The following is an 18,031-nucleotide window of genomic DNA, read 5'->3' on the forward strand; positions in this document are numbered from 1 at the left end:
TGCAGTGCACAGCATAAGCAGCATAAAACAGAAATAGTTTATAGTACCAATTAAAAATATTTACAGTACTATATTGCCTATACAAAGTTTAAATATATCTTTTTAGAGTTCTGTTTTGCATACATTTGATTATAATGTTTAATTCAAAAACCTCAAGGCAGAGAAACGTTGCCTAGGATGTGATGCAAGGGATTTGGAGGCACGGCAGGGCACTATGTCCTTGCCCAGATCTGTTCTTACCCCGAGCTTTTATTTTTCTAGCATCTGARCTCTCTTTGTAAACAACTGCTCTCAGACGTGGTGGGAAGGACCTGTGACGCCAAGCAATGCACTTGGTGATTGCGAGGGTCCCGCTTGCTCTCTTCATGCGTAAGCAAGAACATTATTTAGAGTTTAGAAGTGGCAGACAAGGAAGAATGAGAGCGAGCAGTGTGCCTTCATCTCTGCTTTTTGTAGGAAGCACTACCGGGCCTTTTGGCAAAATGGCTCTTAGAGAGAATTGTCTCCAAAACACAAGAATTAAGTGCACAGCAGGCGAAGGTGCTGCAGTCTTAGTGATGATCACAACATTAATGCTATTTGTAGCTTATGTTCTAAACCAAGGGTATTTTCTCAAGGAAGAATAGAGGATCTTCCCTGTCTATAGTCCCTGACCCTGACAGCTAAGAGAAGGTATTCTCAGCCAGTCTGGAGTCCTGATGTGGGTAGAAAGGTTTAATACAAAGTTAGTCAATGAGATTTCAGACGCATTCKCATCTTACGGGTTCTTCTAGCAAGATTTCAGCCCCAAATGTCAGAAAGCTTTCAAAGATCAGCTAACTTTAAGAGGTATTCATAACATTGAACAATACAAATCTAATAGAAATTTCCGAGGATTTTTAGCAGCAGCTAGATTTACAACAATGCTTCTTACAGTATTTTGGCTACATCTACATCAGACTTTGAAAATAAACTTCCTTTCATTTTAATCCCCTTGAGTTTTATGGTTGCAAATCTTTTTCAGACTCTTTCAAGAGTAAGTGATCTTCCTCTCCCCAAAGTAACTGCACTTCGGTGTTGTGTAACTCACAGGTCTACATTTGTCCTTTCGTAAGCCAGCCTATGTGAGTCACGTACACTTTGGCACTTCATTCACAGCTGTGCAGTTCCTCTCTGGACASCTGCCCCTCTTGGACTTGTAGGATTAAGCAGCATCTAGAAAGACAGGCAGTGATACCAGCTGTGTGATAATCGTGCTGCCTCCTTGACTTCTTTGCTGTCATTGCCCACTAGGTGTACTGAGGGATCCAGTACGTTACGCATATAGAAAATCTCAAAAGCTGATTTTTCTTGATTTCTTCTTCAGTGAGTATTTTTGCGCACCTCCCATTGAAGTCATTAGACTTGTGTGGCTGTTCAACCCCTACATGCTCCAAATTTGTGTTTTTCCGCCTACCTTTTTAAAAATAGACATCTCTGCGTTCTGCAGCATCACTTTGTTGCTGTGGAGACAACTGTGATGTTGCCAATGGAGATATGACTTCACTGATGACCTCTAAAAAAGGACAGAAACAGGAGGACATATTTCTTTTGCTGTCCATTTCCTGATTGTCCTGTCTGGCCATTCTTCCCTCTTCCCTCTGCTTTTACGTGCTGCATATTCAACTTGAATAAATGCACAAATCTYTCTCCTTTCCCAGCCTGGGCTATTTTGGCATCTATATATACACATAGCACGTGTAAAGTGCCTAGAATAAGAGGTATCACCTACCCACCACATTTATCTAGGACTGCTGCTGCTCGACGTGTTCATACAGTGTGAGTGCTCTGGAGGCAATGGCTTGTTGATCCTTGCAGCATGCCTCATCTCAGTTGTGCTGCTTTCTCTACTCCTAAACACCCTTGGGATATAATTCTGGAAGAAAGAACCACCAAAAGTTACATGCACAGAGACGTTTATCTAATATTCAGGGGAAAAAGAAAGTCATTTCCTAGTTCTTCATGTGGACAATCCCAAAGAAAAGTGGCAAGTTGGAGAGAGGGAAGTAAAAGGGAGGGGCAGAATGACACTCGTATGGCTCACACGACTTTGGATGCCTAGCAAAAATAGAAACTTTGTTCACCACAGTGCTGCTGCCTCATGAGGTTTCAGAAGAAAACAGATGGGTCTGTCAGTACGAGTTTGACCGGAAAGATGAGAGTAGACCAGGAAACAACAGAGTTTGTATCAGTAGGGTTTGGGTAGATCCATGCTGTTTCTTCTACTGCAGGATGCTGACAGCAAACTCCCTCTCGTGGTGGAAAGATGGGGGGAGATTTCAGTGAGGAAAGTCTCATGGTGATTTCTTCCCTTGCAGTCTTTGCTTTGGGGTTTGTCTGGGCTTTGGGAGGCAGTAGTTGAGCTCAAATTTCCATCTCRGTGGGCAAGAATATAGTTACAACAGAGTAGCCCTGGTCAATGGCAAACTTAAGTTCTCTAAAAAGGGAAAATCCAGCTCCATTGAATAGTCTGGACTCTGTATAGCTATCAGTGTTGTTTTCAGTTGTATAAGTTTTGTAGAAAATTCCCAAACTGTGTAAAGAAATTAGTTGTATTTGCCACTGGGGAAAATTAGCACTCTAGAAATATGGCAGTATTTCTTCCTGGTAGTTTGAAAGTCCACATCAGAAGTGGCTTGTGCTATGATGGCAATTGGATTTCAGCTGATTRTAGCAAAACCAAGAATCAGCTGCAGCCCATCTTCAATAATGAAGAACTGAAAATATATTCACAGTGCTACAACTCTCAATGATTACATGCAGTAGCTGCTGCTCACAGCTTCTCTTTGGACTTGAATTTTTTTTCTCTCTCTCTATCTCTCTCTTTTTTTTTAGTTTAAGCATTAGAAAAAAATTCAATATTTAGAGCAGCTGATTTGGCATGAGATGGAACACAATGCGAGAGGTAATATTGTCTTTTCTGTGTTTCTGTGCAGTCCTGYTTCTGATACCCTGTTGGAGGGGAGCTTCTTTTCCTAGCCCCTACCTGAGGCAAAAGCAATCAGCAGGAATTCCTGGTAGCACAGGATTTGGCAAGCTATGATGTGCTTTCAAAATCACTTTTGAAAATGGTGCAGCAGCCTTGAGTGTTGATAGTGGAAAACTGTGTTTTAGCTCTCTTGAATAAAAGAAGATATCCTGTAGTATTAACTGAKGGATAAGTTACTATGGTGATGGAGGCTATATAAGTAGATCAAAATAAATGTATGTGTATTACCTTTTAGATAAGATTTGACAAGAAGATTATGACCTGCTTTCATGGGATTTTATGGAGGAATGGGGTGCATTCATATTATTACTTCAAGAAAGTTAAAACCGGTACATGAGAAACCTTATTTCTGTCAGAGAACCACCTTAAGGACTTTGTGTGGTAAATCAGCACCTCCTGAGTTTCCCATTCCTCCAGCATTTGCAACAGGCCTTGCACCCCTTCACCCCCAATTCCAGGGGCCATCGTCATAGTACGGAACAATTACCTTATTCTTTTCTYATTTTCTGCCTCAAGGTACTAGACTTTGCTCAGGTCAGCTCAGCTTAATAGGTTTCTTCCCTCTCTGACATTCGTCCTGAGTTATKGCAGACAAAGCTCCAAAACAGATGAATTTTTGGCCTTTGCCCTTCTCTGTTCCTATTACTTCTGTTGTTTTGACTCTGAGGAACAATGTTCCTCTACTTGGGATGCAAAGTCATCTAGACTGTAAGCAGGAAGTTATGATATGCTATTGCCAAGAGATGGAAAGACAGTTGGTATTTCTGATATAGTGGCTCCTGCAGAAGTCCRTGCTTTTATACTTTTAGGCCATACCTAAAACCATGCACAAAGTGTGTCCCGGGCTTCAGCTGAATTTGTAACTCTAGTTTTGCAGGCTCACAGGGACTCTGTGTCCTATGGGCATAGTTTACTTGAATAAGCCAGATAAACGGCTGAAAATAGAAGGGAAGGAGGAAGGACATTTTTGATAGAAAAGGACAGAATCTTGAATTTTTCTGTTTTGGATTGTCAAGGTAGACAAACGTTTTCGGGGGGGGGGAGGGGGGAGAAATGTATTTAGTCATTTTYCCCTACTTTCTACTCCCTTCCCTTTCCCCTAATTGCTGGATCATTTTCAGCTGACCCTAACTATTGTTTCATTTTTCTCCTCCCGTCTCCCTAGCTATAAGCTAAGGTAGCTTGGCCAGAGGTGGACTCTCCGAGTCCGTTATCCTCAGCCATGAAATGCCAAAGTGAGTTGTAGGGATGATTTAGGCAGCACTCATGGTAATGTGATGATGACTTAGATAATTTTAAAGCTTTTTTGGCTTTTGCTCATGACTTATGTCTGTTCACAAGATATGATGCGATTACAGAAAGCTTTCAGAATGGTGGCACGTGTGTAGCTTTGGAAGGCCTCCCATGTTGATTTCAAGGGGACCTCACAAATGAGAAGGTAAAAACTGAGCCCCAGATGAGACTTCAGGACTTGATTTTCCTACCAGACGGTATTTGTTTGTCTGCATCTGCCATTCCTCTGAAAAAGCTGCCGGCACCAGGAGCTGTGCTGAGCCTTCTGCTGATGCATGCAGGGTGAGCAGCACCAGTGATCACTCCTCCGTAATAGCTTTTTCAGTGCTGGGAAGGTTGAAACATGCTTTTGTCAATAAAATAAAAAATGTTGACTCAGATTGCGAAGCAGGAATGGTGTTAGATTGTTTTGCTCTACCAGTATCAAAGAAAGATTTAAACTGATCTGAGAAAGAGCAGTGGGTGACTGCTGTGCATTGGCAGCACCCCTGCGCTGGCCCTCTGCGACATGTAGCTCTTTCTCTCTTGGTTTTCCACTGTTCCCCAGTGGAAAAAACAACCAAAGAGCAAATGTTTAAAAGGAGGGGCATGAGCTTCTAACCTGGCTGATCTCCAACCAAGCCCAGCACACCATCTAAGGGCACATATTTTTCTTTGTGCAATATCCATTTTTTCCCCACCCTTCAGATTTTTTTGGTCTCCCCAAAATATTTCCACTTTGCTATGCAACCTACTTTTTAATTGTGTCCTTCAGCATCAGCATCACTGAAAAGACCTCTGTTTTAGCTAGGTAGCTGGTGACATCAGCTGTCTTTCTACTCACATCCAGCTATTCTGGGAGTGTGAGCAGASCTTGATTTTCACGTCTTGCTTGGTGCCAGTGTCTGACTCCTGATAGACGCACTATTTGCACCCAGTTTCACACCCAAATCCAGAATGCCATATGGGTTCCCATCAGCCCCATGCTGAACCTTGGCAAACTGCTCAGTGAGCCCAAGGTAAGATTTTAATTTGAAGCAGAAGATGACACCAGGCATTTGGCTTTCTTTTTCAGTGGTTCAGAGCCTGATTTGCTAAAAGGCATTTATCAAGCATGCATACAGCTACTGCAATCAGGCAGAGGGACTGGTCAACAGTGGGTGATTTGGGTACTTTGTAGCTGTTTTGGCCTTAGCCAATTAACTGATTTATTCCTGCTCCTGCAGTCATTAGGCATACAGCTCAGATATGTATTTGCATAAGCTAAATTTAGCCTATGCTTCTATGTATCCAGTCTGTGTGCACAATTTGGGCATGTTTTCATTTGCATTTTAGCATATTTACTGAGTGCAAATATAGAAAAATGAGATTTAGATCATTTTGAGTTGAGAGGGACCTCTAGTGGACCATTTTGTTGGAACCTCAGTACTTTAGTAAGCTGAAACCATCCTTGGAGGGCTACAAGGGAAAGCTTTTCCAGTTATGCTGATAAAGTTAAAAAATCCACAGAAATATCTCCACATTTGCTACCACAGTTCATCCTCTTGCTTCTTCACTGATGCTTCTTGCATCCTCTGTGGTCTTCACTGAGCAAGCAAGCAAGCAGCAAGTGTGCTGGGTATTTACCAAACTGTTTAGGAGGTAGGGAATCATCACTTGATCCTACTACTGAGGCACTAGACCTTAAAGAAAATGCTAATGAAGTTTGAAATCACATTTGCATTGCAAACAACACAATTTGTTCTGCCGTTATACAGAATTAATTTGAACTGTCTGTTGTTTTGTTCCAGCTGTGCTGTTGAATAATGCTTCTCTTATAGGTGGCTCAGCACTGTAAATATCTTATTCACAAAAAGGGCAGAGTAAATTAAAAATTTTCTATGTTGGACAGATAGTCTATTTAACTTTCTGACATTCATTTGACAGCTGTCTTCAAATTACAATGCAATAAGGGGAATCCTGTTCTCCTGAGAAGTTTGAAGTATTGTTGCTGATTTATTTGGTTAAAGGAAGATTTTTCACTATAGGTGTAGTAGATGATTGGCTAAAGGATTAAGCTGAAGTGATTTCATAAGCTCCTTAGAGTAAACAGAACCTAGGAAAACCTGAGAATTATTTAATAACTTACTAAACAACAAGGAAAGTGGCAGGCCTTAGAGGAAATGAGTATAGTGTTCCTAGTGTCATGCCTGCTTGTTTAGTCCATCTCAGAAAGCGTTTATGAAGACCTTGGTGTAGCTGAGATAATATTTAGTGAGAGAATTCAGAGGAAAGAGCAGAATTCATCTACATCTCATTACGAGAGTCTGTCTGAGTAAGGACTGTGGAGACTGCCCCATCACTGTGCTGAACCTATGATACTCAGAGCCAAGCTTCGGTGTGTTGGAGAGCCACAAGATACGTGCCAGGCGTGCCGAAGAGCTGGGACATCACAGCATCTCTCCAAGGTCTCGCTGTGGGGTGGACCTGGGCTATGTCGGCTGGAAGGAGGAGGAGGAACTGCTACAACTAGAAGGTGATTTCTGCAAACACGAGCCCGCATGAAGGAAAACCCTGCCRTTGTCCTCTCTGTGGCTGAACACTGCTCATCCCTTTCTGAAGTGCATATTGCCAGGCAGAGGCGTTTGAGTGGCATTTTGCTTGCACAGCACACAAACAATGCAGCTTCTATCTGATTATGCCGAAGAAGTCTTGCCCTGGAACAGTCAGAAAACTGGAGCTGATTTTTGTCAGCTAAGGAAATACTTAGCTGCATCTCACCATCTTAAGATGAGCAGAAGAGGCCTTCTCACATCAGAATGATGCTCCAAACTCCATCCGTCCTTAGGCAACTGTGCTCAGATCCACTGAAAGAGTCAATCTTCTGTCTGTCCAGAAGAAAACCATCACAGATGACGCTCGTGAAAGAGCATCTGGTCTGTTCAGAGGGTTACTTTGTGCTTTGCTGTTATCAGAGCTAAGCTGACAGGACCAAGACTTACAGTTTTTTTTTTTTTTTTTTTTTTTTTTTGTTTACTTTTAAATGAATTACTTATATGCTCCCCTTAAAGATGGAGTCCTTTGCCCCACATGAGAGGTACCATAAGGCTTTGCTATGGTGCAGTTAGTTGAATGACAGTGTAATGCACTACCTTAAAATTAAGTTACTTTGATTTTTTTTTTTGATATATTTTATTTTCATAGGAAGATCATCAGCTAACCATCYTAAGTATCATACTGGACAAGGAATTGCCTGTTTTATTTATTTTTGTTGTATATTTTAGATCAGTTTTTGTCCACCTTTTAAATGTTGTTTTATRCTCTCTTCAGACTTGCAGACATCTTTGTCCACTTATACATGCAATAACATATCCTTAGATAGTAGATCTGACCTTCCTAAATGCAGCACATATCAGGATCAATTGACGTTTCCTGTACTTCTCTGAAGACATTTTTGGATAAGTGGTTCAGCTTCATCTGCGTACGGAGACTTTTTTTTTTTTTTGGCTTACTGCAAACAGAGGATTCAGAACAGTCACGTCTACAAATTATTTAACTTTCAAATTCTCATTAAATCTTCAGCTCCTTCTACAGCCTGTGCAAGTGCTAGATACCAAATTATGGAAGTTAGGTAGGAGGCGGAACAGGATAAAAATTGCTTTCCCTTCACGCCGTTATCCCCAGTGATGTATCGCTGTCTGGCGTGTACTGTCACTTATACGTAGTGCCCTGTGCAATGCACCAAGAGTGCTCTGGCACGTAATGGCCCCGCAGAAKTAAGCGCACAAGAAGGCTTGGCCAGCAGAAAGGGCAGGCAGTGCTAACAGGGAATCGTCATCTGGCTTCAGAACTTTTGTTTGCATCAGAGCAGTCTGAAGGGAAGTTGATATTTTAATAAGTTTTTTATTTAAATAAGTTTTAATAAGTTTTTTTTAATTCTTGCTGCATAGCCTGAGCAAGAAAAGTGAGTGAAAAATTGCTGTCATAAAAGACTCATCTGCTTTCCATTATACTGACATTTAAGAATTGCACACATTAAAATGCTCCTATGTGCTTCAGAGAGTGACAGAAAAAACAGAAGGTTAAAATTTACAACAAACGGGAGATTTCGTAATTCAGCCTACCTGGGAGGTGGGAGTGGAAAGGGCGACTGTGCAACTAAAACAATCTCCCTGCACCTAATCCTTTGCATCCCTCCTTACATCTGCATGCCAAGGAATTAAATTGCCAGTACATAAGAAAATATTTTCTTAAAACACCCTATAACCTCTGTCTCTTTCAGATTAAAAACATAAAAATAATAGAACTATTGACATTTTTTATCCAAAAGCCAATGTGTTGTACTCCCTACAGGCATAACTCTGTAGAGTCAGTGATTTAATATGATTTGTTCTATCAGTAGTTTTGGTCTTTACTAGAAGGCAACTGTTAAGAAAATTACAAAGGCCAATTCCTCTTCCGCTGCGGGGCACCCTCCAGCTACTGATACCTTTTGGTTTCTCACAAAATGAGGAGAAGCAATTTTTTTTGTGAAAAAAAGAAACAGCTCTGTCTCCCCTTACACAGGACTGCCGGCCAAAGCTGCCGACGCGATCTGCCGAATTGCTGAGAGCACGGGAAGGCCCCAAGGCAGCAAATAATCCCAAAGCGGGGAATCCCGCTGCGTTATCACGGAGAGCATCACATTTATTGCTTGTACGGAAAAGACGGCTTTCGGGCACCATCTCTGCAATTAGGTCCCTTCCCATATATCTTCAGGTGAGCCCACAAAACCACAAGRAAAGTTTGAAAATCTTGTTTTTAAAATAAGGTCTCATACCTGTCTGGTGTTTGAACCGTAGAGCACAAGCCCAGACCTGAGAGTTTTGATTGCAATTCTGAAYGATTTTCCTTCAGACTTGTCTCTCAAAGTTCTGAATCTTGATTAAAAAAAGAATTTTTTTAAAAAAATATAATTATGATCATAATGCTGTGTGTAAAAGCAGCAGCATGAGGCTCTCACTGTTATTCTCCAGTTACCACTTCTATATCAAATTATTCAGATTACAAGTTTTGTTTTTTTTTTTTTTTTAACCTAGTTTTTTTCCATCTCTATGACTCGCTGCTCAGCCTGGTTCTTGCAATTCCAGCTGCATTTGCTGTTTCATGTAACACCCCTGCCGACATGCGCCGCAACGGAGCGGGGGCCTGGCTTGGCTGTGGGACAGGGAAAAGAAATGCTCCCCCCCCTACTATCACGTAACTCTTCTTTCWGAACAGAGCAAAACCTTAGTTTTGTTAGTAAACTATATGTTTTGTCTTAAGAGGCAAATTCTAAAGAGAGACGCAAACAGGTTTTATAGGACTCAGCTTGCACTATTTTTTCTGATCCTTGGTATGTTTAGTATCATTCTGATTTTGCATCAAAACCTCAAGTTCCGTGTTTGGCAGTTGTCTATCCTCAGGTTGCAAAAAGAACATGTTTATTGCTTTAGAACAAAGAACAGAATAGTTAAATATTAATCTTTGAATGAAAACATTCAGCTTCTCTGAGTAATAGAGCTGTGTGCTCCCAATTTCCAGCCCCCATCTACTTTCYAGAGGTGAAAATCCCTGCCCGTGTTCAGGCACTTTGTGGTAAGGAACTGCCTTTCTGCATCCAGACATTTGCCAACCCGTGTCGCTCCGAACTCTAAAGGCTGAGGGGAGCCTAGGTAACTTCRAATAACGTACAATATAAAACAGAAATTAGACACAGTTTAGCACAGCAGGATCAAATGCCACATCCCAGCCTACATTTCTGTGGGTGAATTTTTTGCATCTGTAAATGATGATGCTTGGATTTATCAGCTCGTGGAAATGATGGGTTCAGACACATACCCCTGAATTTATTGCTTTGAGAGCATTAAGTGTGGGTAGGGGGAGGAAGTGGAGGAGGGAAAAGACGATGCTCTTGGGGAATAAAAGTGAAAAGGAATGAGCATCTTTGCTGAACCACGAAGCGTCAGGCCTGGTGCCTTGCTGACGCATTAACGATCAATAGTTGCTTCCTGCTTATAGCACGTGTTGCTAGATGCTGTTGCCTGCGGCTTTGTTTGTCCTGCTTTCCGAGACTGCGCCAGAACACGGGGAACTGGAGCCAAAATGAAGCCACYGAATGGGTTTTGCAATCCAGAAGAGGGCAGATGGTAAACTATAACTTTCTTTTCCATTGTAAAAAACCTCACTGTTGCATTAGAGAGGCAATTGTGCAGCTATATGGACTTCATCGAATCATTTAATGTCTTCCTCCACCACGTAGTCCCTAGCAGTACGGTGGGGAGAGGAACCAAAACTCTTCTCAGAAGCAGAACAGTCCTCTTCAAAATCTGTGGGTATCTCACCATCTATCTTGGTGGGTGCTGCGTGAACAGACACTTCAAGAACTGTGACAGGAGAAATCTCACCAAAAAGGTAGCAGAAATCAAGACAAAGTTAAAATATTGGTCTGGCATGCTGCGAAAAGCTCGGTTCACATCCCAGTGYTACCACAGTAGCATGGGTCGAATCACGTAGGTCCTACTGCCACCAGGTATTTAGCATCGGTCTCTGCTCACACGTGCGGGTTTGCTGGCTTCAGTGATTAGTATTTTAAGCTCATGCCTAACTTTGGCGTATCTGGATTAATGAGACAAGGTGAAAATGCCATTGAAGCAGCTTTCATTAATCATTATAAGCAACCTAATAAGGCCTTATATATACATAGATAAATTGAGAAAAATTGCACAGGAAAAAGCACATTGTGAATTATGCTACCTAAACAAACCCCATTATTTTTGTAGTTTGGGGAGAGGACAGGAAAAACTTGGTAAGTAGGTTAGTGTTTAAAGAAATCAAGGATCCTAATTCTAAGTTTGGGAGTAACAATGAATTAATGCAGTGACACTAGTGTAAACCTGATGAGGGATGAGAGGTATAGATTTAAGGTATTTCRTGCTTGAAGAAGTACTCAGTGAAGGAAGTGTTACTTTAACTATTTGAGAGAGACTGTGCTAGCAGGTTTTTGCAGGTTTAATGAGTTTTTCCAATGCGAGTGTTCTCCAAAACATTGTGAATTCCAAATTTTACCCATCTTGAATACTTCATCTCTGAGGACTGCAAAAGAAGGTGTCCTGACATCAGTTTTCATTAATACAGACATGTGATGGCTTGGAATAAGTAACACTAGCTTCCTCCACAGAAAAGTATTTTTAGTATTTTATTTAAGTTTTTATTCAGTCCTTCAAAGCTAAAAAATATTTTTTCATAAGAAAACTGTCATGTGTTCAAAGTTTGCAAAAGCCTAAGGGTTTCACAGTAAGTAATAGAGTGAGAATATTGCKCCTGCGTTTTAAGTACTAATTGCTGAAAGTTATTACAGAAATGTAATTGTTAAAGGACAAATTCTATTCCATCTCATACTAAGCAAGTTTCATTAAATCTATAATCAGAATYTGACCCAATAAAGAGTTCTTCCTAGTGATTCCAGCCATAGCTTTTAAGACAGTTGAACTGGCTCAATATTCTGATTTGTTCTCAAACAGGAACCATATTCTTTTGAAATGGATTTACTGCATCCATTTGAATCAAAGTGCTGTTCAAAGAAGAGTGGGAAAGAAAACTGAAAATACGTTATGAGGTAAATCAAAGAAAAAAGATAGCAAATTTTATAGAAAAAACTAGGAGGCAAAATTGACAGTTGGCTTTAAAAAGGGACCCAGGTCTGCTGCAGAGTTGGAGAGTGTAAGTATTTAATCAAGGTGGCTGAAAACCTCCTGCAAGAGGCTGATCACAATCAAGTCAAGAGGCGAGTGGAAGGACATCTCCTGGCAGCTTCTGAGTGCCTTCAAGGGCCTGGGACGGCCTCGCTGCTTAACGTCCTTACCGAGTGCCACCCTGGAGGTCCGGGATCAGCGGCTCATGCTGCGGGGAGCCGTGTTGCCTTTGGGATCCCGCGGCGGCGAGAGGGCAGCCCCAGCCCGTGGCAAGGGCTTGGTGCCATCACCCCAAATGCCTCTGCTGCAGCCCAGCAGGAGCTGGGAGGGAAAGGAGGAAGAGCACAGGTGACCRTGGCACTACTGGGGCTGTGAGCCCAGCGGCTAGCTCAGGTGTGTCTATATGGAGGGATGAGCACAGCTGTAGGTTGCAGGCACAGCTTCGAAAGGAGAATGTGGGGTTTAGTAATGCCAGTCTGGACCTCTGCCTTTAACTCTGCCACAAACAAGCTAGAAGACAGGGGCAAATCGTTTTAGCTTCCAGTGAAAATTTGCTACTCCTCTAAAATATTAGTAATAATCCTGAAAAGGTTTAAGCTGTGGATGAAAGTCCCATATATGAGCAATGAGATGCTATCATTTATTGTTATTGTTATTAATTGCATGCCAGAATGATAATTTGCTATGAGTTACTACTTACAGCCAMTCAGAGTCCAAATCCTTTTTCATGTGAATTCACACTCTGCGACATTCTGCTGTTAATCTTGGAGACCTTCTGCAAGCTCCTGCTGAGCTCTTGCTTCCAGGCAAGAAGCATTAAACACAATGAAGCCTCCAAGATTTGGTTCAGTGATCAAGTTTTGCAGTTCCCAAGCACTATGCATCTGAAGGCTTCGCAGTGCTTGAGCATTGGGATTTGAAAGCCTCTGGCTTCAACTGAGTCCTCTGGATTTCCATCAGCTTAAAATTCTGCGCACATCCAAAGGGCAGCGAACCGCAAGTGGACTGTGCAGAGCTCTGCTGGCAGAGGCCTCCTCTTCATTGTAAGAAAAGACATATGTAGCTTCTCAAAGTGTTTAACTTCAATTAACTGGTTAGTTTGCACTACAATCCTAGGGCACAAGGYTGTCTGAAGTTTTGAAGTCAAAGCCTGAGGGGAAAACTAGTCTTTTGTTGCCAGCTGATGCGTTAGGAGTACAAACTGGCTTGGGTTTTTGGGGGGGTGTATTTTGGGGGATGCTAAGGAGCAACTGCTCCATTTGCAGTGCCCAGCTTGCTCAGGATCATCTCTTGGGAAGCTGCTGCACTAAGAGTGACAACTGGGGTCCTGGGTTGCTGGACTCCCACCTTGCTGTGATGACTTGTGTGTCTGGGGAGGGTGTAACTCAGCATAGTTCAAATGAGCTATGTAAAAAAGATAATGTTTGCAAATCAAACACTTGCAAGTTCAATATCTGAATTAAGTTTATTTCTAAAACTTTAATTTTGCCTTGGTGTGGACATTAGGTCACAAGAGCACACACTCTTAGTGATACAGAGCCCCCACGCTTTTCAGACAGCGTTTGCAGGAAGGAAAGAACCTTCTCTTGTGTTTAAAAGGAAAACACAGGAAAAATATTTTAAAATTCAAGTTGGAAGTCCTGTCTGGCTATGCCACAGACCTCTCGTTTGGCTCCAGATGAGACTGTCCTTACACATGCGTACCTACTCCCTCCTGTGTGCTATTAGCAAAAACTGTCACTCATTTTGATACGCAATAGGAGAGAGACTGTGCAATTACTTATACCAAAGGATTAATATCATAGGACTAAATTCTGTCTTTGAAGATAGCATCACATCTGCTGCTAACATCAAGGGAGCCTCTGGGTGAGGTCTGCAGAATGGAATTAGTGTATTCAAAGCAAACGAGCATTTCTGCAGTGTTAATTTTACCCAAGTGGATAACTCATCCAGGTGTTCCTGTCAGTTTTTTCAATCACCTGTTTTGTCTCCCTATTCTGTTTTCAGTTTTTCCCCCCTTTTCCTGGCTGAGCTGCACTGCAGTATTGGTATGGAGAAAATCTGAAGTGCTGTCAGCGCCGGGTGTTACTGCTGTGCATCACGTCTGCAGGACGGGAGCACCTGCAGCGCTCCGTGAAAAGCTTTGCTGCGTCGCTGCTTTCTTAGCCGGCTCCCAGTCACATCCAGAGAGGAACCGTCCCCTCCTTTATCGCGGATCTGCCTGCCGTCACGGGAACTCTTGAAAAGGCAGCAAGAAAAGGCAGCAGCTAATTTCTGCATCTGGCCTCTTTCCAATTAGCCAGCGAGTGTCAGACGGCAAGCTGTGCCACTCGGTCCTGTGGGGGAAACGGGGAAAATAGTGTTTTTTTCATGTAGCAGTTTAATCGTCGGGGAGAGCACAGGGACGGGAGGCAGGGGAGGGTAGAGGTGCTCCCGCAGAGCTGGCCCAGCTCCTGCTGTCTGCCCTTGCTCCAGTGCTCACAGACAAGCACCCGAGCGATGTGCTTTTATCCACGGCCTGAAATCCTGGGCGTGTGTGCCATAACATTATTTTTTTTATAAACGCTGAATTAATTTAGAAATAGAAAATGAATGGAAATAAGTATAACGATGTCGACTCAGGCCTTTACCATTCTCTACAGCATCTTTGTTTTTGTTCTTCTCTTCCCCCCCCCCTCAAACAAGTCATGGTTGTAATGTTTCATTAATAGCTAAAGCGCTTGGTTAATTCCTCCAATATAGTGGCCTCACACATTCAGATTTGGCTGAGGGGCTCTTTGCAGGCACAGTCAACTGCTTTTTTAAATACAAGGTATGGGTTTATCCTTATTTAACCACCTGCCTCACATTTTTGATCTGTGAAAYTGAGATTCTGCTATTAGGTATTATTATAAGCTATTGTTTTTATGAGGTTTTCAAAGCTCCCAAATGTTTGTTGTATTAATGCACTTAGATCTACAACTTTCACACAGCCTACCACAAAATGCATGCTTGTAAATGGTAATTAGATGCACAACTTCATTTTATGAGCTACATGAATTCCGGCGTAGGTGCTTACACCAACACCTGAGTAGCAGAATTGCTAAGGGAGGGTGGCAGCCGTTGATCAAGCACCGCCGGGCTAAGAGCCAGCACGACCTGGTGCTGGAAGTCTCACATGCAATTTCCAGTCGGCTCAGGCGCATGGTTCCCTTAGGGTTTCAGTTTGGGGTTGGTTATTCCTATGCAGACTGCAAGCAATCCCTTCATTGAATACTGCTCTGGGGCCTTTTACACTTTTATGTTCCCTAATAAAATCACATCCAAGCAAGGATATTATTTAAACAGTTTTTAACTAGAAAAATAGGTCTGTGTTGGACTTGCTGTTATTTTTTTCTAATCCGCCTCACAAATGAGAAATTCCTGAGATCATAATCCTTTTTGAAGATTGGCTCACATCTGACATCCAGGAATGCTGCTTAACCCGTTCTTCCAGAACCRGTTCTTTCATAAAAGTTTATTTCTATAATATACTTTCTCCTTGAATCCCAGCTGGACCTTGCACACAAYGGCATTTGTAATCTTTAGCATTAATTAATTTGATAAAGTATAAAGCAGCAGAAGCGACAATATTAATGAAAGTAATAAAAGCAGATTAATGATTAAAGGCAAAGAAGCAGAACCCCAGTATCCTTGAAGATGCATATTCTAACAAGATTTTTTGYGTTTGTTTCTGTCTGAGCGTGGGGTAGTTCAGCTCTGCAAGTACCCACAAGTTTCCTCACCTTGCTGAAGAGGTTGGAGTCACCAACAAGTCACCAACCAGTGACCAACCAGTTGGAGTCACCAGTCCTGCTGCTCCGACTCGATGGTTTTCTCTGCTGAAGGTACCAGGCAAAACCCACTGCAAAAAACGGCCCGCGTGGCTGCTTCKCAGGTGTGCTCCGCGTTGCCAGCTGCCCGCGGGGCTTTCTTTGCACTCACGGTGGGCTGTAGGCAGAAATGCAGTGAAACATCGTTAGAAGCAGAGTATTTCTGACCTTAATGGGATAGGTAGGGGGTGAGTTAAGGAGGCTCTGCCATGCCAGCTGCTGGCCTGTGTGTCTGCTCGGACAAGGATCAACAAATCTCCGGAGGGTGAATGGAACCGCGTCTCCTCTCACCRTACGTGGGAACTAGTGCTGGGTCCTTGGGACACTGCTTTTTCCTGATTCTCATCATTTATGTTGGGCGCACCTTTCCTCACGTGATTTCAACAGGTGAAAGAGAGACAAATCTCAGGTTCTTGCAGCGACAGGACCTGATGCCTGAACAGTGGTCAGCCCAGGGCCCTTGTCCAGGGAAAGAGAATGGAGATGGCTGGAAAATTAAAGACAACGCACTCRTGTGTGCATGTTTCTGTGGCCAGGTCGGCGTCCTGCCTGGGGAAGCAGGCAAGGTGGAATTGCACATTCCTTCTGTTGACGACTTTGATCCTGCAACAAACCCAATTTGTATCCATAGTGAAGCCTTATAATGTTAGTGGCAGTATTAATATCAGTGTAATTAATAATACTATTTATACCATCAGGACACAGTCACTAATTATGCAGAAGGATTGATATCCAACAGCAGATTAACCTCATCTCACTAGGCAACGGCTCGAACTTGTTTTCACCCAAGCAACCCATTAAAGGGCTGTGCTCACTGGCATTGCCGTGGCGAGCTGCTGCAGGAAAGCAGTGGAAATGGGATYGTTGGCAATGTGCAGTACTGCGAGGTGGATAGTTTTAGGGCCAAGACTGAAGTAACTGATGCTAAATAAAGTTGCATGTCTAAATAAAGCTCTATCGTGTCTCTAAAAAGTAGTTTACAAAGTGAATCACTGTGTGATCAACACATTTATGCTCAAAACAATTCTTTCTATTTGAGTTTGTGGGGAACTGGATCACTCCTCAGTTAGCTCGTATTTAAGTTAGTCATTTTCTTTGGTCTCGGTAAGTAGTGGTTACCATGATAAAGAAAGAAATTCATTTTATAAAATCAGAAACAAAACAGGTTCAGTCATTCCCAGAAAAGATACTTCTCTTGGGGAGGTGGAYTCCACACGGGGAAGAAGTGTGTATAACCTTTTTGAGTTTTTTATTTCATTACCACATTATGATGTTTGTTTAAAGAAGCCTCAAACGTTTCTGTGTGTGTTAAATTCCTCCTCTTCGTGTGTGTGTGTTTTCTTTTTATCAGATCTTTTCTACCTAGGTGACTGGAGAATGGTAGGATGATGAAGCAAGAAAWACTGTGCAACTAGAGCTTGATCCATGGTGAGAAAGAACTTTTTTTTCAAACTATTTGAAGCTTTCTGTGTTTTGTTCATGCTGCTTTAACTCAAGACTTCTGAGAAATTCGGAAGCATGAAGGTATCTTTGTTAAAATTCATTACGTCTTTCCMTATGCTTAAAGAAGGATAAATAAGAGTCTGTATCAGAAACTGCTGATGAGTTATATGGGAATGTCAGAATTGGTAGGAGCTGTTAAAAAGAACGRAACTGCTTTAAAGCTCATCCCTTTTTTGGTGATAACATAATTTCAATTATTTTTCTCTTCTGTGAATCTGTTTTAAGTGAAAGGTTTTGTTATACGCAGCTTCTGCTTTGAAAAAAAATAAATGTGCTGATAATACAAAGTTTTCCCTCTGGAYGAGCTTTGGTCCGTGAATTCTGAGAGGCGGCACGGCAGGCTGGTGTTCGCCACCGGCGGGTTTGGTTTACGCCGTGCACGGGGCGCAGCGGGAGCCGCGTCCCCGGCCCGGCTGCCACGGAAAAGTCATGTTGTGGCAAGAAGACAACAGGGTTCCCGGTAAGAAGCTGGAAAGCCATCAAACCCAGGCGTCTTTTGCGGGGAGCTGGCTTTGCCAAGGCTGCTTAAGCKGCTTCAGACAGTTTATGCTCTTGAAATTTCCGTCAGGGAAAGCTGGAGCTCTCGGCCATTTCGCCGCCGACAGGCAGCCAGGGCGGACTTAAAGCAGGTTCCCCGGTCCTCCCCGCAGCCCGCGGCGCGTATCGACAGCCCAAGGGCTTTGCACGGTGGCGGCCGGGGCGGCCCG

General features: G+C 42.6%; 1 long non-coding RNA gene across 1 annotated transcript in view; it reads left to right on the top strand.

Annotated features, from left to right (window-relative positions):
• The first annotated feature begins 16,782 nt into the window (after positions 1 to 16,782).
• The window catches only part of LOC146590740 (uncharacterized), a 12,990-nt gene continuing 11,741 nt past the window's right edge, over positions 16,783 to 18,031 (top strand). The window contains exon 1 of the long non-coding RNA XR_014896934.1: positions 16,783 to 17,249. This is a non-coding gene — a long non-coding RNA (uncharacterized LOC146590740). The remainder of the gene's footprint in view (positions 17,250 to 18,031) is intronic.

The sequence above is a fragment of the Rhea americana genome, unplaced genomic scaffold (genome assembly GCF_003343005.1).
Source record: "Rhea americana isolate MKP2758 unplaced genomic scaffold, rheAme1 scaffold_4, whole genome shotgun sequence".
Classification (NCBI taxonomy): domain Eukaryota; kingdom Metazoa; phylum Chordata; class Aves; order Rheiformes; family Rheidae; genus Rhea; species Rhea americana.